At 44.2% G+C, this 21,549-nt stretch overlaps 1 long non-coding RNA gene across 2 annotated transcripts in view; it reads right to left on the reverse strand.

Moving 5' to 3' along the window:
* LOC146759766 (uncharacterized) overlaps positions 1 to 21,469 on the reverse strand; it is a 35,488-nt gene extending 14,019 nt beyond the window's left edge. The window contains exon 1 of one of the 2 annotated variants that reach the window (XR_014932038.1): positions 21,391 to 21,469. This is a non-coding gene — a long non-coding RNA (uncharacterized LOC146759766). Of the gene's footprint in view, positions 1 to 4,178; positions 5,422 to 21,390 lie in introns of those variants that run through there. The other variant, XR_014932039.1, reaches the window with a different exon arrangement.
* Positions 21,470 to 21,549: the final 80 nt, after the last annotated feature.

A 21,549-nucleotide genomic window follows, 5' to 3' on the forward strand; every position in this document is an offset into this window, starting at 1 on the left:
TCTTTACCTCTTTTCCATGCAAACAGCCTGAAGTAGCACGGAATGCAGCTTATTGACTTGTAAGGAATGGGATGGAGAGGGGTAGAGGATTATCCATCACCTCCCTTTCTTTACATTACATCAGGGCATCATTTAGATTATAAGTTTGCTTACAAACTCCTTGATAAAAAAAAATCAGACAGATACTTAGCTGGTCAGCTGCTTTGGTTGCATAATAAACATGGACAGAATTTCTCATCCTCAAGCCATTGTTACAGCACAAACAAACTAAGGGCTAAGGAAATAATTACTGTGGGGCTGAGAGACTCAATAAACAGCAGAAGCTGTGGGATGAACCAGATTTGTTGATCCCAGCAGATAACTACAATTAGGATGTAATATTTCCTTAAGTTTTTGTTTACCCCTTTATTGTTTATCAGTATTAAAAAGGCAATTTATACTTTGCAGTTCTCTAGATCGACCAGTGTATTTCACAGCAGGCAGGTGAGATTAAACTGTCCATCACCACAAGCTGTCCTTTCCCTGTTCTTATATTATCAAAGCCTATTGAGATTAGAGCCATAGGAAACTGGAGGAAATGCGTTCATTTGCTTCAAGTTCATAAGCTTATGAAGTTTGATTCCTACACACCTGTAGTCTTCTTTAATAAAAAAGCAAAATCCCAGAAGTTCCTTCAATGGTAATGAAAGAATTTAAGACTGAGAAACATTATATGCATTTTCTGAACTTTTCCGAGACATCACAGAATGTCTTCCCAGAGTGCCCTAACACAGCAGCCAATTGGAAAAGAAACCTCCTAGAGGCTGACCTGTTTAAATGGGGAAGCCATTTATCCCGCTTGGCAAGATCACAAGAAAAGCTTCAAGCTGCTTTACTTTTCACAGATCCCTTACCCAGCGTCTCCCTCACAAAGCAGTCAGAAGAGTGGTCTGCAGGTGAGGGACGCTTCAAAACGCTTCACTGGCTCCACATATGAGCACCCAAAAAAAGTCTTTCCATGACACATCAGAAAGCTGAACGGATTTCTGTCTGAAGAAACTCTCTGCACTTTCCTAGGGGTCTGAACCAAAACTTTGAAGCCAGGGAAAACCATATATAAAATAGATTAGGGCTATAGCTGAGTTTGAACCCATGGAACAGAAAGATAAATAAATAAGAATACACTGAAATAAATAGACTCATTATAGTTGCAACATATCTTGTTCTAGTCAGCTTAGGCTGTAGGATTAAACTGACCAATAGACCTTTTTAAGACTCTGGCAGTCTGGAGCCATGACCACTGACCTGGGGAGCCTGTTCCAGTGCCCAGCCTCCCCATGGCTGAAGCCTTTTCCTGATATCCAACCTGAACCTCCCCTGTGTTATTATATAGTTAACATTCAGGTAAATTACTTAGCATGAGCTAATTCAAGTCATAAAATCCACAGGACATCTTGACACCATGACAAAGAGAACGGCATAAGGAAGCAAGGAAAGAATAAGAAATTGCCCACAGAAAACTGCCCATGGAGCTCTGTGTCAGAACGTAGGCATATTGCATAGCTTTATTTCTAGTGTAGGCAGAATCTGTCTTTTTCTTTCTAGACCTCTTGTCAAGACCAGAGAAGTGGCTCTTCCAACCAGAGAAACTTGGGGAAAGAAGGCACTCTGGGCTGCCACATCCTTTTCTGCTCTCTGTGCTGATCAAACTTGGCCAAACTTTACCTTTGGATGCTCACTGACAAGTCCCTATTAGCACAGAATTAAAAGAATTTATGTGAGCATTTTTCTTAGAAGCCTCTACTAGATACCCTTTATAATTCCTAGTCAAAACCTCCTTTCTTCCCACTAAAGCCCCCTGCCACTTAAAAAGGAGAATTGCCTCAGGACAGATGTATCCCTACTGAGAAACCACTGAACACTTCCTGTCCATCCCTTAACTCATGAGTCACATCCTCTGGGGTGTCAGTCAAACACACTGAAATTAAAAGCTTTCACAGCTTGGAGAACACAATGAAAAGGCAGAAATGTAAAAGAGTGAAGGACTGAAAATAGTTGCTCCTCAATATGATTGATTTTTAAATCCCCCGCTTCACACATATTAAGCAGCAGTCCTGCATATCTAGATGTATGTTTCAGTCAAGATGAATGGGCTCAATAAATCCAGTAAACAGGAAACTGTTGAGGACAGGTGGGCATAATTCTTTTTTCCAGCTCCAGTCTGCTAATTGATAAAGTATACGACTGTTGGCAGTTCATTTTTCTCACCCATTTACAGGAACTACAGCTACATATTCTTATGAAACTCCTCAGCAGCTTTAGACTGCAGAAGCAGGGGAATGGGGGAAGCAAAACCTTGCAGTTTGATAAACATACTGGAGCTAAGTGAAGATCTAATCTGGTACTATGATGGCTGACATTTTTGCAGGGTGAGACCTTTAGACAGAATCTACATCCAGATGCTTCTGTTTTCAGAAGTGGCCAAAATACACATCCTTGTGCTTTGCCCTCCCACCCTCAGATCTGGTAGCTCACAGTGCAGGATGTGTTTGAGGACATCTTTGGTGGGATCAAAATCAGACCTCACAATAATCACATTCAAGTTAATTGCTGCTATTGTGCTTGAGCACAACATCGACTGGAAGTGTCCAAATAAGTACTTTCATTTGGTGCTGTGCAAACTTAAAATTCATTGAGAGCGTCTCCTACCAATGACTCATCAGCAGCTATGGCGAAAACAAAAGGTGCCACATGGGTTTCATTGTCACATTTTCTAAAGGGAGAATTGCCCAAGTGCAAAGACGAGACCAGCTTTCAAAAATAGTACAGCAAGATGTATCAGTGAAAACACTGTCAGCAAAGTATTTGTTTCCCAGAGCAGGCAAGGACTAACACTACAGAAGCCATCTTATAAAGAAGACTATGAAGAATAGCAGACATTGTTCCTGGCAGGATTCAGAAAATGATACGTTACTGCAATGCATGGCACAAACAGAAACGAAGAAGCACAGCCAAGATGAGATTCGGAGTCTATGTTTGCAAGGAGCTTTTACACAGTAAGGGGACACGCTTGAGATTAACAGAGAAGCTTATTAACAGTAAGCCACCTTTCTATACTTACAGAAGTATCAAATCTAATGAGCAGAGGCAATGCCACAGCAGCAGTCCACAGAAGGACCTCAAGTCCCAGGAAAGAATCCAGACTTCAAGGGGCACATGCTGAGTGTGTTCCAAAACTTAGCACTAACCCTGTCTGCTCATCCAATATTGTTCAGCAGCAGCAGCCATCACAGTAGTCTGTCTACTTGTTAAAGTTCACAGACAGCAACGGGAGAACCAAAATCAGTTTCCAGGAAGATATATTACAAAAAGAAACAAGCCCAGCAGTAAGAAAAAAAAATCCCCATCCACTGGTACTGTTGAGTACCAGTCTCCCTGCATAGATGTTAATGGGCAATAACAAGGAATTTTCATTCCCACAGACTTCATGTGTTTGAACCTCATCAAGTATACTTACAGCAACATAAGTAATGTGAAAGAAAAGGCAAACCCTGCGTTGTGACAGACATCCATGTCACCTTTCTGGTCAGGCTAACAGCTGGGCAACCAGCAAAGAAACCAGCTGGGAGGCAGCCAGGCTTGTTATCCTGCAGTAAAGATGCCATAATTTAGCAGGCACAAAGAGAAATCAGAAAGATTTATTTGATACACTTGAGAGACTCCAGATAGTTTGTGGTAAAGGAGGAAGAAAAAAATAACTGATTTTTCAGTTCTTAAATGGAAGGGGTAAGATTGGGCCAAACACCTGCAGACATGAGCAGCAGTCACCCCTCTTCAGAGGCACAAATTAATCCACACAGAGCCCACGTGCAGCAGCAGGAGATACAGCCAGAGCTCTCTAGCTCTAGAAGGAAACTGTAGATGACTAACTGAGGGCCAAATAGTATTATCATTATTCACGTTGCCTGGTATATTACGCTGTGAGCGGTCCCTTTGGTTTCAATTAGTTGTTATCCTAATGGGTGCTGACTTAATAGCAGATAAATGCCCTTCCTTGGCAAGTGCTGAAATACCACCTTACGTGTTCCTACTGGATGCCTTATTGCTTTGCAGCTCATCAGTGCACTTGAACTGATCTCAAATAGGTCTCAATGCTATACCTCTTGCTTCAGAAGCCAGCTTTTTCCAGAGATGCATACCTTGACCATCAGCAGGACCCAGAGGAGCAGCTGGCCCAGGAACAACCCCAGCACTGAAGCCGTAAAGTTCATGGATTGCTATCCCTCATCTTCTGCAAGGTACATGTTGGTGAAGTGTGGCCAGGAGGAGGAGGCTGGAGAAAACATTTTTGATGTCTCAGTTTTAAGAGAGAGATAGAGAGGTGCTGCAGTGTTAGTTACAGCAGAGCCAGTGAGCTCAGAAGCCACCCCACGTGTTTCAAAATGGAGCTGTTCTGATTTTATATATGCCCTCTGCACAGGGCTGTGTGAGGGTCAAACAATCCTAAACAAAAATACTGAAGATAAACATAAACCTCCAGGAAGAAACATTTGTAAGAATCAGCTGCTACTTTTTCATTTCACAGCTTTTTAGGAGACTTTTACTGAAGGTTTTTTCATGGCTTCAAAAAAGTATGTTAAACACAGACTGGATGCCTTGTATTTATTATGCAGCCACTCTAGCTTGCATGGGAACAAGACATTGTTTTGCATTACATTTTTCTCCTAACATCTCCATTTGTATACAACACTAATCTTGCTCCGTAGCAGGAACAGACTGACATAATGTCTTCTAAAACTGCATGTTTTTCAATTCCAGAGAGAAAAAAAATAAGAAAAAAGAAAGACCAACTTATTATTTTCTCATCCTCCACCCCCATCTTCAACAGACAAAGCAGTTTTCCTATGACCCCAAGGAGCACAGGCCAACAGAGAGTCATCAGCAGAGCAAGCCTGGGGGCAGCAACATTATAGAAAAAGTTGAAGCCTTTGATGAGAAGTTCCCTTTTCATCTGTAACTTTAAGCTCTATCAATTGCTCAAACTGCTTTTTTCACCTCTGATGACTTTGCTGAGCAGAATGGACTTTTCAGCACCAGAGTGCCTAGGAAGACCCCAGAGGTAAAGCTCCAGGTAATATCTCCTACACAGGAGAAAGCAAAGCATGCTCCCAGCAACACCCGCAATGGTCAGCAGGGATTGGATGGTCATGCACAGCTTGTTTTCTTCTTTCCAGCTGCTCTGTTGGGCCTACCTGACAGGTGGGTAAGAGGATTTATCTCCCCTGTGGTAAGTAGGAAAGTTACATAGGAGTTCAAATTACAAAAGTTTTGACTGTATCATGTGCCTGTTCCAGCCTAAGTCTTAAGTAGCTGTCTGACAAACAACAGGTGCTTCTGCTAGCAAAACACATGAGGAAAGATGGGAAAAACAGTCCAAGGGAAATAAGAGAGGAAAGGCTTTACATCTTATGTGCCTTCCTCAGGCCTTTATTGGTTGCAGGCTCACCATTAGATGCAGACTGGCTAGATACTGGGGAAAGCAGCCTAGCTCACTATGTCCACCTTGGAGCCAGTGACTTGTATTTTTACTCATGTATTTTTTAATGACTGAGGCCAAAAAACTGCTGGTGTAGATCTAGGAGATGCCAGTGACACCAGCTGGGGACAGCTAATAGAAATGTGTCTAAGTTCGTCTGCAAGAGACCATCAGAAGCCGAGAGAATGAAGAAGAGGAAAAACACAAGTTATTCACAGCATGAACTAGGCACTTCCTACGCAGTCACTCATGGAAATAAATAGTCCCATTTTGACTCTCAGCCATTTATAATCACAGAACAATTGAAGCCTTGTTACCTTAGAAGCTTGTAGACATTTAATCACTCTAAACCTCATCATTCTTTGAAAAAGCAGCTGACTGGCTCCTTTCCTCTTAACCAAAATGCTGAACCTTGGTCTATGCATGCATAGCTCAGTTCAGAACAGGGAGACCCGCACAACCCCAGCAACATCCAAGCATCTTTTCTCACACAGGGCTTTGGATGACCCAGAAAAGCTTGTAAAACAAGCAGAGATTTTCCTAATTAAATGGAGAGCATCAAAAGTAATCTAAGTTCTTAGAGAAATTATTTTTAGAGTAATTAGAGAAAAACTTACAGTGTTTATAAAGGGAAGATGATGCTGTTCAAACTGCTCCTGTGAGGACAATAGGAGCAGCAAGTTTCCAGCATCTAGAGTATGTTTGTCTACTAGATACTTAGTAATATATCTATGTACACTTATTAAAAGTGAAACCTTATACAAGCCTTGGCAGTCTAGACACCCGCTGTGGATTTAACACATACTGTTTCTATGCCCATTTATTTTCTCACATGCCTAGAGCGCACCCAACAAAGCCCAGAAGGCTTCAAGAAAAACCTTCTAGGGTGCAATACCACTGCCATAGGCAGAGGTAGAAAATAAATGACTTCAGGTGCTTTGGGAACATTAGTGGTGCTGCAGGCAGAGGCAGGCCGTGGAAAATAAATACAGCTAAGCAGCGGGAAGTAGATTACTTCTGCTCCTTCAGGTTTCCCACAGGGGAAGGGGATGGGAAATACAAGGCTAGAAAGGACTCCCAGAGTTACCAACACCCCTAGTTTCCAACTGAGGAAGTTATCCTCTTTCCTTTCAAACTCTTCAGCTCACCCTGCTAACATTGGGAAAAGCAAGCAGCGAGCTCTGGTGGAGTCCTGCACACCGGCTACCACCCACACCCCAGCTGGCAGCTCCAGGGCTGAGATATCTTGGCCAGAGAAAGGAAAAGAAAGCCTCAGGTGGAGCTCCTCTTGACTTTTAAAGCTGACACAACAGAGACTTGGCTAGCTTTAGCACATCAAGCAGGCAAGTTCCAGCCATGTGTCCTGCATAGCGCAAGTCTTGCATGGTGGAGCAGGAGAGAGGAGGCACCCAGACATCTTTTGCCAACCAAACTTGTGTTAAACAGAGCTAGGTACCCACCAAAACAGCATACATACACATACGTGCATGATCTGTAGCAGCTGTCCTTTGGTGCAGACCTCAGAAGGGCTGAAACAGGGCCTGGGCAGGGGTGGGTAAAGGCCACAGGTGAGGCCTCACACAGCTGTTGGGGCAGAGGGGCCAGCGTGGCACTGGGAGGGGTCTTGCAGCCACCCTCACTCTCTGATGTCCCTCCTTTGCTCACACCAAGGAGTAGTTCACCACTTTTTCAAGTTAGTAGTCAGAAAAAATGCCGCCTCTAAGCATGTCCTTACCAGCTGTAGGCCCGCCCTTGGGGAGGCTGTTGGAGAGCCCGGATTGCCAGCACAGTGAATGTATGGCACCTAGGAACTGTTAAATCACTCTTCATCAATGATAATCTCTGCTATTGCCTTAAACAAGAGCAGCTTTTGAACAGTCCTCACAGGATGAAAATGCACGAAGACAAATCTTTGTACACTAACAGCCTTCCTACCCACCTGCCTGCACATTCTGCATTGTGCAGGGCAATGACTGCTCCCGAGGATTCAGACTTCCCTCTCTTACGGCTTTTTAAGCCACATAATCCCACAGGAAATTTAGCTATCTTTTAAAAAGCAAAAGGAGAGAAGAGAACACAAACCTCCAGCCCTCCAGCCCTTAGAAAATAGTCCCACAGACACCTCAAAATTCCAAGATAGGGTGAGGAGAACTAATTTGTTTTTTCTTGTTTAAATCTCACACTATGACATTTTTTGCAGCTGGCAGTGTGCTCAGCACTCTTCAGCAGAGCAGCCTTTCTGCATGCTGCAGTACTACCTCTGTGTCACAGGCAAGAGAAAGGCAGAAAGAAATGCATAAGCCTCTCCCCAGTTTCCTTCCATTCTCCTAAGACCTGTGGGTGAACCATTGAACCAGTTGTTTGAAAAATTTCTGCTCCAGCAGGCTTATTCAATCATCCCAAAAAGAGACAGAGGCGAATCTTCAGCTCTCTCATTTTGAATTCACTGGGGCATTCCCCTGTGGAATGCCTCAAAGTACTGAGGGACACAGCCTCTATTTTATCATTATACCCCAACAGTAGTGAGCCCTTCCCCCTTTTCCTATTGGCTGAAGTACTTGGGGTTCACGTTCTTCTCGGTTTGCCTGTCAGCCATCACCCCCAGTAGGTACCCCCCCCTGTTTCCTTTGGTTGTACAGACTTTGCAATCTGGGTTCAGAGTTTGTTGTTTTGCCCAGATTCTTCATTAACATCATATGAAACTAAAAAAGTTTCAACTCACATTTGATTTTTAGCTTTCTTAGTGGAGATATTTTTTGAAATAACACTGTGAAAACATAGGAAATAATTTTTAAAGTAGCACTTGGCTTTTTAACGTGAATAAATTTAAAACTCCAGATTTACTTTTAACTTCTTTGCTTTTTCATTATTAACTTTCCCATATGCTGTACTCATCATAGCCCGATGTAGAAATATGAGGAAGTAATTTAATATGAAGATGGAAAAGGCTTGGATAGATAGAGCAAGTTCAGTCAGTCTGTAGAAAAAATGATCTTGCAATCCTTTCTGACAATGAAGAATGAAAGAACATCCTGGCATTTATTCTTGTCTGGATATCTGGAAGCTACTGAGGGTCTAGCGAGATCGAAGAGAGACTTGTCAGGCATGATGCTCTCAGAAGAGAGTGGAAAGTTGTACAGCCTGCACTCCCAGGAGCAGCGTGACCCATCTTTATGCAGGATAAAGCATATCACTCTGTGTAACAGGAATCTGAACAAAGGGATCTGCAAAGTAAATGTGTTAGGTACAGCAAGCTCTGTATTTGGGGTTACTGTATTTTCATTGCATTGTGAGCACCCAGAGGTCACCTACACTTGCTCCAAATGAGCCCTGACTCCCACTGCACAGCACTAGCGGGAGGTGAAAAAGCCTCTGTGCAGGTGGAGAAGACCTTCTGTAACTCAGGAAAACAGGGCTTCATTGCACCCTGCTGCTAACACTCAGCAGCAGTGAGGCAGGTACAAGTCATATGTATTTGTAGACCAAAGGCTTTGAATTTTGTTATGAGAAAGGAAGGAAATACTCGATAAAATTCTACTTTTAAGACTACCTCTCATCCCAAAGTGGTTATCTAGCAAGCAAAAAGGTGTCTGTATTGAAATGCCAGAGCAGGCTGAATTCCTCTGCAGCTGTCAGAAAATGTTTGTTTTCTGCATAAGAAAAAGCTTAAAAGCCTCCATATGGAAGCAGGAAGACTTTTTGGCATTTAAAGAATTAGCACAGAGAAGAAATCTATGCTTCAAGATATTTCTAGGGCTGACTGCAGCAGAACTGCAGGAGGGAAAAAAAAGAAGGGAAAGCAAAGAAGAAAACAAAAGCATTAACAATATGCACATTGACAAGCTACCTGGACAGTGGAACAAAAGTATATTTGGGAGTGCCACTGCTGTGGCTAAACTAATCAAATGAATAAACTGATGTCTTAAACAGTGCTACACTAAAATGGAGCAAACACAAATTAGTGGCTGTTCAAGAATTGTACACAGAAGATGTTAATTGGAAAGGGTATTCAAGTAACGTAGCACAGCTTGTACTAAGTTGTTTAGGAAAGATATTAGTTCTTTCCTTTAGGTTTATAAAAACATACACAAGGTCTGCAGCCTAGAAGCCATAGCCCACCTATGGCTCAGTCCTTGGGGAAAAAAAAATGTGATACAAGCCTTCCAAAACTGGAGGGATTCTGAAGACCACTGTTACCAAGAATAAGATGTTACTGAGCTAGATTTGCAGCCTCAAGTGAGTCACAGAAGAGAAGCATCAGTATGCTCCAGTTGGAGCAAAAGTGTTGGCTGCTTTCACAAGAGGCTGACTCCAATCTGAAATACAACACTGCCATTCTGCAAAACGTGTTTCTCCCTTCAGTCTTGATGTGATTGCAGCGTGGTGATATTCAGATACTATGAAGCTTAAATTAAGAGTCCATTTGCAGATGGGATGTTATTTGATAATCTGCATCTGTAAGCAAGAAGTTAGAGAAAATACAATGCAGAGCCAAGTTCAGGCACTGCAAACATGCTGTAGCAGTAATATAAAGGAAAACGGGGCAGAGGAAGAGAATATCTCCCCTCAGGGGAAAAGCAGTCTTACTGATGAACGAGATAAGACGATTAATAGCTAGAAGAGAGCAGATCAAAGGCTGGAAACTAAAATCAGTGTTAATATAAGCTGTCCACGCAGGTGACAAAAGGTCAGATCATGGTACAAAGACCAGATCAGATAAGAAAGAAGGCAAAAAGCTAACTTGCTTTTGACCCCTCTTTAAGATGGAAGAAGAAAGAAGCCTAAATGTCAGGCTGCCACACAGAGGGCTGCAGGAAGGCTCACAAGCCATAAAATCCAATCTAAGCATGCATGCAGGTAGCATTAAGGATCTTGTCTCTGCCAGCTCATAGCCAACCCAAACAAGGGCCAGAGCTTCACTTAGGAAAAGGCTTTTCAGGATCTTTCCTGAGGACAGAAAGCATTTGAGCCTCAGGACACTGGTACGTGTGTGCTTCATCTTGTGCCCACGGGCACGCTTTAGGAAGCATGAAGACCTGCAGGGGAGGAGCAGAAAGTCTGACTCCAAAGCTGGAAAGAGATGCTACACAAAAGGTCTTGAAGCACAAATATCCTTTAAACAACAATGGTAACGTGCACTGGTCTGCTCATAGCAAATATAAACCAGAGACAGGAATTTCTTCAAGGCTACTAAGGCAGAAAGCTCTGTAAATATTATCAGATGCAACAATGCGGGTTACAGTGAAATTTTCACCTCACCGAAGACAAAATACAGAGGTATCTTCAAGGGAGAAAAAAATCAACTGTAAGACATGAAGCCCTCATACCCTTCACTGAATACTCCATTGGTATTGGAGTTTAATAGTGCTGCTGGAGCCAGATGCAGCTGCTCATTGCTCTTGAGTTTTTTACTCAAGGGGTACAAAAGCTAAGGAACTGCCTTGCCAGGTAAGCATCCCTGCTAAGTAACCCTGATTAATCTATCAAATGATGACAGTGCTCTGAAAGGATGAGCAGTGCTGCGATCTTCATGGTTCAAGGCTTCACAGTTGAATGAAATCATCTCTTGTCAGCTTTCCGCAGGCTCTGTCAACTCCACAGATACTGCATCACACAGGTTGAAATCCTGTCTCAGTTAACAAATGCCCTTGCTATCTGGGTCTAGAAGCGTGCCTGGGAAATTTTATGAATGAGGTATTACGTGCTACTACATGAGGTACTACATGCATGGGGGTACACAGAGAATGCAAGAGAAGGGCACCAGTATCTGGAGAAACAGAATATTGAAAGCAGCCTGCAAAAAAGAGAAATCAAAGGTCTACTCAAGGGGAAAACAGGACAACATGGCACATGGGGTGGGCTTGCAAAGAAACCACTAACTCCCATCACTGCTGGATTTCCTCTCCACAGGTGGCACAGCCCTAAGCAGAACATCTGTATAGGTTGGTGACTTGTGACTGGTCGTGGACACCCAGTGCTACCTGAGCAGATGTAGGAAAAGAAGAAAGCCAACAGGGAAAGATATGAACAGAGACTATCTGGCTGGACTGCATCAGATACAGAGCTCTAAATCTGCTGAGAGCCAGAAAGTCTGTTCTCCCTTTTAGCCTACACAGATGTTTTCGTTAAGGTATTAGGTACAGCTCATTATAACAGCATCAAGATGTTTGATCGAGCATTACTGTTTATGGCAGAGAAAGAGCACTAGCTAACAGGGAAATTGGAGGCTCTTTTTCAAATATGCTGTGACTAGCAAATTTTAGCAACCTATGCTGCGAAAACCCTATTTTTTATTGAGGGAACAACATGACCCCATTGTGACAGTATAGGTGTTTACCCATTTTGCCTGGACTGCAGACACAAAAACAGCTTTCTGTACAACAGCACTTATTGTATTTCAGATTGTTCCAAGACGCCTTTTAGCAGACATACTGCTAATGCTGGAGATGCTAGATACACTGAGGTACAGCAAGGAATCAGTTAGCTGTAGCTCTTAGATATCCCATAGCCAATAGAGAAACACTGCCAACAGGACCCTGCTCTAGGCTCTCTGATGCACTGATGGTAACGGCAGTTTATCGAGATGATATGCCGAGTCTCCAGAGCAGTTCACAGGTCCCCAGTTTTCCTCCTTTCTTGTGAGTCAGTTTACAAAAGCTGATTGCATTTACAGCTTTGATGAGCTCTGTGCATTCGTGAGAGCACAAATTAAATATTGCTTCAGCATATATGGGGATGTACAAAACCCCTTTGGTACACTGATGTTTTACCTCCACTCTTGCTGGAGGATTACATTTCCACCTCTCAGATACCTTCCTTCCCAGACCATACACATTGCACTAGGAACTCATTCCTGGATCTACAGCAACTTGTAATGTGTATGTAAGGAGAGACATCTGCTGTGGGGGCTCTCAGCCTAGCCCCTTCATGTGGTGAAGTGGTATCAGCCCTATACCAGCCCACACAGGAGCCCCCAGGTGCAGCCAAAATGATGCTCCCTGACGTCCCTTCCTATTCTGGTACTGAACCACCTTACAGCCTCTCTCCCCTAGGCCCCTTTCCTCAGCCCACACAGACACTGGCCAGCACAGAGAGCTCATGGACCTGTGGAAGCAATGTTTCTGCACCAGCTGATCCATGGGCAGCACTTGCTCATATGAAGAGCCTCCTCCTGCAGCCCTGTGCAGACAGCTGGGAGCTGTCACCCTTTGCCTTGCGAAGGCCTAAAACAGACGAAGTCTATTTGCTGCTGTAGCATCACTGAAGTAGCAGAATCCTCAGCAGGGTGATGGGAAAGCAAACAGTGAACTGATGGGCAGGACATCCACAGCCTCTCAGGGCTCTGTGTGAGATGCCTACTTTGTTGTCTCGAGGGAGGCGTGCTGCCTGAGGAGCCCATCTTATAAGAAAGCTGTATTTTTAAATACTATTTAAAAAAAAAAAGTCTTTCTAAAAAGAATGAGGGATCAGTGAAGTACAAAAAAAGGAGCTGTAATGAAAAGTGCATGAAAAAAACGGGATAGTAAGGAACAGAGAAACTATGCAAGCTCATTGGAGGTTGCTTTTCTTACCACATGTGAGTCTCCCATGGTTTGTTAGTAGAACCTATACCTGCAAGCAGGCACGGAGAAAGCCCACTGTTGTTAACACTGGGTAACCTCTTCACCTGTACTTGAGTTAGATGAGACTTCACACCAAGAACAAAAGAGAAATACCTTTTTGGCACAGCACAGCCGTGCACTTGAATGTCTTGCCTGCAGCCAAAATGTCAAGCACGGCTGCAATAGGCAACCTCTAAGATCACCTTACCTTGAAATTTGGTTTCCTGAAAAACAGGGGGGCAAAATTTACCAGATGCTTTGTCAGATACTCGCTAAAATAACATCATCTCACAATTGTCAAATGCCCACGGATTGAAAGGGTGAGCAGCAAACTCAGCTGGCTCTATTAAGAACCTTATGGAATTTTTGCATGAGTTTGTTCTACTGAAAATAGGGCTTTAGTTATGCTTGGAAGGAGGTGAAGAGATTGTTGTTTCTGCGTTTCATGCGGAAGAGCCTGAAGCACACCCAGTGACACTGCATTTCACTTACCTTTAAGCTCTGAATCTACCTCTGGGGACCATAAAGTTCATGCTGAGAAACAAAAACAGCAGAAGAAAGGCACTTCTGAGACAACATCAGAATATTTGAGAAACTCGATGGGGAGGCAGAGAGCACAGGAGTTTGCCATGCAGTCCTCTTGTCAGGAGTCTTTCAGAGAGGGGTGGATCTAGCAAATTAATGTTACTGGGATGATAAAGTTTCTATCACACTGGGAATGAAAAGGAAATCGCCCAGTAACAAAAACAGAGATGGAAAAAGATGCTAAGAGAACTTCACTGCAGCACTTTGCTTTCCTGTGATGCTTTCCCCTTGTCTCTGTGCTGGTTTCTTTTGATCTGTGGGTCTTCCTTTGTGTCAGCTCACAGTGGGCTGCCAGGAGGCTCAGAGAGTGGAGCAAATCAATTGGTTTGTGTGCAGGCTGGGAGGAGGTGGCAAGGTGGTTTCCAGGGACTGGCACAGAGAGAGAAAGAGTTGCCTTGGCCTTTCTCTACTGGCATCCCAGTGCTGCCATAGCAGAAAAACTTTGAACCAGAAGGTGTGCCAGCAATGCCCATGCTGTAGATCTGGCCAGCTTGGAAAGCACCAAGTAGGCTGGCAAAGTGTTTGTGCCATCTCCTTGGCATCATTGCCAAAACAGTAACGCAGAACCTAAAACTGGTGATGCTTCAGAAAAGAGAGAACAACAACAGCCCACCGAATCTGTCTTCAGAGCACGGGAAGCCATACCCAAAATTCTGCTCCAGCTGACATCGCAAAGGGAAGCTTCATGTCTCTCTTCAACTCCTAACGCCCCACACAGGGAGAAGGAAGCGAGGCTGCTGCCCATCCCTATGAGCCTTGGCCTTTTGCCTAGGTGTCACAGTGCTGCAGAGGGAAGAAGGACCTTTCCCAAAATGAACTTTCTTATTATCACTATGACTTTTTAGAAATAAGCCAGTGGTTTCTGCTGAGAAATATTGCACTTTTTGTTAGTCAATAAGAAAGGCAATTGAAATCCCATTGCAGCCTCCAGCATGTAACACTATGAAGGTTAGCTTCAAATGTTTCCCAGTGCAGAATTAACCAGAACATACATCATCGCTTTTACAGGCAGCATCATTTCTGATATCTCCAAAGATAACAGTATGGATCAGGGGGATTATCGTGGCATTAGCTGCTCTGATTACCTTCCCTACAGTTTAATAACAAGAGCACTTAGACTGTAGGTGTATCAACAGAGTTTTAGATTTGCGAGCAAGGAAAGTTGGGGGTTATTAGCAGAACAAGAGGAAAGAAAAGGTCACGCACTGCAATGTGCCTCTCAGGATGCAGCTGACATATTCAGTGGGGCAGGGAAGTGATTTTTCACTACAGCGTCATGAGTATTTTGACGAGAAGCAGTAAGGACTTTGAAGATCCATCTTGTCACATCCGGGCTGCTTTGGCTGCAAACTTAACCCATTAGAAAATAAGGCAACCACATTTGGCAACATCACCGCCTTTTAAAAACCTTACCTACGCTCTGCACACAGTTCACTTTGCTCCTGTTTATCTGCCTCTGTCTACAGTGACAATCCTGGATTGCACTGGTTTTATTTTAATCAGGAAGCAGACATTACTTCCCTGGGAATAAAAAGCCAGAAGATGGGGTCTCTGAAAAATGGTGTCTACTAGCTCCACTATCACTCCTCCTGCCCGACACCTTCCCCACGGAGCTTCACTGCTCTCCCCAGAGGAACCACAGAATCACAGAATGACCTGGGTTGGAAGGGACCTCGAGGATCATGTAGTTCCAACCCCCCTGCCTAACAGGGCCACCAAACATACACATTTACTAGATCAGGTTGCCCAGGGCCCCGTCCAACCTGGTCTTGAACACCTCCAAGGATGGGGCAAGGAACCAACTGGTTGGTATTTTACTGTGGAAAACAGAGGGGTTGCTGAAGAACCTTACAGCTAAAATTACAAGCTACCAATGAGATTAAACATTTTTCCCAGGCGCACTTACCAGAGATAATATAGAATAAGTTTACATTTCTATTGTTCCTGCTCTCTCTGCTTGTAAAGTGCAGAAGACAATCCGTGGTCGCTTATTTTGTATCTAAGCAACTGTCAGACTCTATATCTACTAATAAGAAAGGGTATAATTATATGCTGCTACTTTAATTAGCAGCAGATGCCTATGTTTATGAAGTAAAATGTAAGATTTTCTGAAGTGCAGTCTTGCTTATATGCAAATTGCAAGAGCACTTTCATGGGTTTTTAAAGCTTTTAGTGGGCCCGGGCAGCTCAAGTGGGGAAGGGCACGGGGTTCACACAACACACTGTTGGTGCTTCAGTGCTTTGCTGCCCCAAAGGCCTGTTTGGGAAAGCTGTGAGGTGAGGGCAGATCAGTGCCTGCAGTGCCCTTCTGACACCACCAGCACTGGAGCAAAGCAGGTGGCTGCCCTGAGCCAAAGGGCAAAAGCTGCCTGCTTTGGGCACCTGCTATAGTGCCCTGGAGACGCAGCTGCAAAGCAGCTGAGATGGGGAAGAATCCTTAACGTCAATTCTTGATCTCATTGAGGTGCTTCAGCAGCACATATTGATGCAATGCAGCATTTCTTTTCAGAAGAAATAACAGCAGGACTATTGCTGAGGGGCTCTGCATGTAAGAGCAGACGAGAGCACCAACAAAACAAAATGAAACCCCGTCTCCATGCAAACATGTGCAGGCACAGTATATAAATGAGAATAACCTTGTCCAGGATAGAAAATACTTGTTAGATGAGACTCTAATTTCTGTTATTCTGTATTTTTAGTCTTGTTTCCATAGAAACAGCACTTGTGATGATACTGTCCTGCAAGGTAGCAAATGGATATACATAAGTGTATGTTCGTATATGCATTCCCTCCTACCTCCTGAAGCTTTGAATGTATTTGCCAGCAAAGTTGGAAGTTCCACGGATAGCCAGATGCAACCAGTTCTGGGAGAGCATCTGGGTAAGGAAGAAGTGATTGTGCAGTTCCCCAGCCAAAGAAATCTCATCAGAGGGCAGAGAGCCTGCCAAGAGGGGAACAAGAGGTGGGCCACGCCATTACTGCCGCATCTCCTTGAGCCTCTGTAGCAAAGCTCATCCTCGCATGGACACCAGCCTTACTGTCAGCCGTGAGCCACATGTCCATGGGAAATCTGCTCTCATGTCTGGAAATCAAGACTCCCGTTCAGACGCTGGGAAAGTGCAAGAATCCCATGTGAAGGCTCAGCGCACCAACATAAAAACTGATGTCCGTCTTCCTTCTTTGCCCATCTTTTGGGGTCTCTTGCCTTGCTATGCGTGCAATTCACAGATAAAAGGTGGAGCAGCCAACCAAATTTGGCCCATTTCTTCAGCAAAATCCACTGTGCTACCTCTCATGGCCTTACATGCTAGATAAAGGACAGGTCAGGGTCAGATCACCTATCTAAATTAGAGAGAAATGCTGATTGTCTGCACTCATATTTCTCATTCTAGAAAGTTACTGAATCCTTTAGCATACCTTTATATTCCTAGATCTTACACCCCTCTGTAGTGGGTGTTATTCCAATCACAAGACTTAAGTTACACAAGACTGCACCCTAGCAGGCAGCAAGGGCTTGCAAGCACACAGCCCTTGCCTTTGTCTTCTCTTCCTGCACTTTCTAATCCCTAATCCACCCTCTGTGAGAGCTGGCAGCCACGGCTGTGCTTGCTGCAGTGCAGGCTGGCAGCAGAGACTCACGCCAGATGCTTTCCCACAGAGCCTGGGTTTGCTCTCGCTCTCACTCCTCAGTTGTCAGTTCTCACTGAAGGTCCCCCCAACAGAAAATGTCTGTTTGTGCTTGGCCTTCACGCACGTGGTGTTGAGGCAGCGCTCCTTTAGCAGGTACTGCTACGCGGTGGAGAAAAGCAGCAGTGAAAGCGAAAAGAAAGATTAAAGAGAAAAGCAGCAGTGAATAGGAAAAGCAAGACTAAAAGGGAAAAGCAAGACTAAAAGGGAAAAGCAGAAGGGAAAGTGAAAAGCAAGACTAAAAGGGAAAAGCAAGACTAAAAGGGAAAAGCAAGACTAAAAGGGAAAAGAGAGACTAAAAGGGAAAAGCAGCAGAGAAAGGGAAAAGCAGCAGTGAAAGGGAAAAGCAGCAGTGAAAGGGAAAAGCAAGACGAAAGGGGAAAAGCAAGAATAAAAGGGAAAAGCAAAATCAAAAGAGAAAAGCGGCAGTGAAAGGGAAAAGCAGCAGTGAAAGGGAAAAGCATCAGTCAAAGAGAAAAGCAATACTAAAAGGGAAAAGTGGCAGTGAAAGGGAAAAGCAAGACTAAAAGGGAAAAGCGGCAGTGAAAGGGAAAACACCAGGGAAAGGGAAAAGCAGCAGAGAAAGGGAAAAGCAGCAGTGAAAGGGAAAAGCAAGACTGAAAGGGAAAAGCAGCAGTGAAAGGGAGAAGCAGCAGTGAAAGGGAAAAGAAGCAGTGAAAGGGAAAAGAAGCAGTGAAAGGGAAAAGCAAGACTAAAAGGGAAAAGCAGTAGTGAAAGGGAAAAGCAGCAGTGAAAGGGAAAAGCAGCAGTGAAAGGGAAAAGCAGCAGTGAAAGGGGAAAGCAGCAGTGAAAGGGAAAAGCAAGACAAAAAGGGAAAAGCAGCAGTGAAAGGGAAAAGCAAGACGAAAAGGGAAAAGCAAGACTAAAAGAGAAAAGCAAGACTGAAAGGGAAAAGCAAGACTAAAAGGGAAAAGCAGCAGTGAAAGGGAAAAGCAAAACTAAAAGGGAAAAAGAGCAGTGAAAGGGAAAATCAAGACTTAAAGGGAAAAGTGGCAGTGAAAGGGAAAAGCAAGACTAAAAGGGAAATCCAGCAGTTAAATTGAAAAGCAGCAGTGAAACTGAAAAGCAGCAGTGAAAGGGAAAAGCAAGACTAAAAGGGAAAAGCAAGACTAAAAGGGAAAAGCAAGACTAAAAGGGAAAAGCAAGACTAAAAGGGAAAAGCAAGACTAAAAGGGAAAAGTAGCAGTGAATGGGAAAAGCAAAACTAAAAGGGAACAGCAGCAGTGAAAGGGAAAAGCAGCAGTTAAAGGGAAAAGCAGCAGTGAAAGGGAAAAGCAAGACTGAAAGGGAAAAACAGTAGTGAAAGGGAAAAGCAGCAGTGAAAGGGAAAAGCAGCAGTTAAAGGGAAAAGCAGCAGTGAAAGGGAAAAGCAACAGTGAAAGGGAAAAGCAAGACTGAAATGGAAAAGCAAGATTAAAATGGAAATGCAAGACTGAAAGGGAAAAGCAAGACTAAAAAGGAAAAGTAAGACTGAAAATGAAAAGGAGCAGTGAAAGGGAAAAGCAGCAGTGAAAGGGAGAAGCAGCAGTGAAAGGGAAAAGCAGCAGTGAAAGGGAAAAGCAGCAGTGAAAGGGAAAAGCAGATGTGAAAAAGAAAAGCAAAACTGAAACGGAAAAGAAAGACTGAAAGGCAAAAGCAAGACTAAAAGGGAAAAGCAAGACTAAAAGGGAATAGCAAGACTAAAAGGGAAAAGCAAGACTAAAAGGGAACAGCAGCAGTGAAAGGGAAAAGCAGCAGTGAAAGGGAAAAGCAAGACTAAAAGGGAAAAGCAAGACTTAAAGGGAAAAGCAAGACTAAAAGGGAAAACTAGCAGTGAATAGGAAAAGCAAGACTAAAAGGGAACAGCAGAATTGAAAGGGAAAAGCAGCAGTGAAAGGGAAAAGTGGCAGTGAAAGGGAAAAGCAGAAATGAAAGGGATAAGCAAGACAAAAAAGAAAAGCAGCCGTGAAAGGGAAAAGCAGCAGTGAAAGGGAAATACAAGACTAAAAGGGAAAAGCAGCAGTGAAAGGGAAAAGCAGCAGTGAAAGGGAAAAGCAACAGTGAAAGGGAAAAGCAGCAGTGAAAGGGAAATGCAAGACTGAAAGGGAAAAGCAAGACTAAAAGGGAAAGTCAAGACTAAAAGGGAAAAGCAAGACTAAAAGGGAAAAGCGGCTGTGAAAGTGAAAAGCGGCAGTGAAAGGGAAATCAAGACTAAAAGACAACAGGGAATTGGCTCTTGTGCAGATGTCATGGTTTTGTAATTTTCATTAAAAACCAGTCAAGACTAATGTGGCCTCATAGCGCTCAATGGAGTCCCAAGGGAGATAGTGGGAATGAATAGGGGTTCACATCTGTATGCCCCGAGGCTGTTGCTCGCCTCTCTTACTGTGGCTTTAGGCTCCAGAGCTGATGTTGGCTTCCCTTACTGTGGCTTTATGGGCAGGGCCAGTGCCGGCCTCATGGGCTGGGGCTTCTGCCAGCTGGATACAGCTGCTGGCTGAACTGGCCAGGATGGAGCCTTCCCTGCGCAGCCTCCCATGTGCATATCCACCCCAAGAATGGAAGTCCTCCTTCTATGCGTACCCCATTACACCACAATGAGGAAACCAAACCATTTAGGCACCTGAAATGCTTCTGCTCCTGCAGTCTGGCAGAAAGCAATGCCTCATGCCATCTCTGCACAAACTGGAAGGGAATGGGGATACATATGTCAGATCCAATGGGACAGGACTTCACTGGCTGCAGTTTAAAAGCAAATCACCCCAGCTCTCGTTGCCCTCTATTGCTGGGTGCCCCTTACCCCTGGCCACTGGATTTCCCCGCATGCATCCTTCCTTGGAGCTAAGTGTGCCTTTCCCAGCAGCAAGCAGCAAGCTGGAGTCAGCACAAAACCCAAAACCTTATTGTGCCTTTCCCAGTCCTTCTTTCACACATCGTCTTTTAGTTTCAGAAAATAGGGCCAGACCCCAACGAAACAAGAGCTCTAAGACAAAGCAGCTGCTTTATTTTCCTCCTCCCCTTTCCTCATCTACACCCCACAGAAAGACCATTTGCCAAGTAAGGGATGCAGTGATCAGGTGTATGAGGGGCAAAGTGAATCAAGCTTAATTTCAAAGGCTTGTCTCTTCCACGTGACTTCCCTGAGGTCTGATACAATCGTACAGCCATAGACTCATAGAATAGCCTGGGTTGAAAAGGACCACAGTGTGCAGGGTCTCCAACCAGCAGACCAGGCTGCCCAGAGCCACATCCAGCCTGGCCTGGAATGCCTCCAGGGATGGAGCATCCACAACCTCCCTGGGCAACCTGTTCCAGTGCGTTACCACCCTCTGTGTGAAAAACATCAACCTAATATCCAACCTAAACGTCCCCGTATCACTTTAAAAACATTCCCCCTTGTCCTATCACTATCCACCCTCGTAAACAGCCATTCCCCTGCCTGTTTATATGCTCCTTTCAAATACTAGAAGGCCACAGTGAGGTTTCCCTGGAGCCTTCTCTTTTCCAAGCACAACAAGCCCAGTTCCCTCAACCTGTTCTCATAGGAAAGGTGCTCCAGCCCTCTGATCATCTTAGTGGCCCCCCTTAGCATTATCTGCATTTCTCTTTTGCCTTCCTAAAAAGCACACCTGCTTCAGGGCACATTTCATCCCACTGTTAGGCCTTGTAAGAAGCACTATGGCAAGTCCATATGCAGAAAACACTGGCATTCCATTCACTAACAGAGAAACTATTCTGCCCTTGCTCCTGACTCTTGTCCCTGCCTCCTCCTGCACTGGGCAGTGTTTGTGGGCAATGAAAGAAATACCCACATTCTGGAAAATACAGACAAAAAAGAAACAGGCAGAAAAGTGGCACTAATACTTTGTCACTGGTGGGAATCTCCACAGAAAGTGCAGTGCTAAAGGTGTGAGGTTAAGGGATCATCACTATCAAGATAAAAGTCACAGCATGGAAGATTTAGCGATGGCGTGCTGACTAGAAGGAAAAAACAACACTTACCTTGGAGCTTGTTCATTTTCTCTCCTATCATCGGATATCTTCTCATCATCTACGTAGCTCTGAGGTTGGCCAAAGCCTGTTGCCATGAGCTTTGCTAAACGCAACAGTGCTGTGGCTCAGAGGTATTACACTGGCACATAGCATAGGAGAACTCCATAA

Source organism: Coturnix japonica, chromosome 9, assembly GCF_054131305.1.
Source record: "Coturnix japonica strain WE chromosome 9, WE-NBRP24, whole genome shotgun sequence".
Lineage (NCBI taxonomy): Eukaryota > Metazoa > Chordata > Aves > Galliformes > Phasianidae > Coturnix > Coturnix japonica.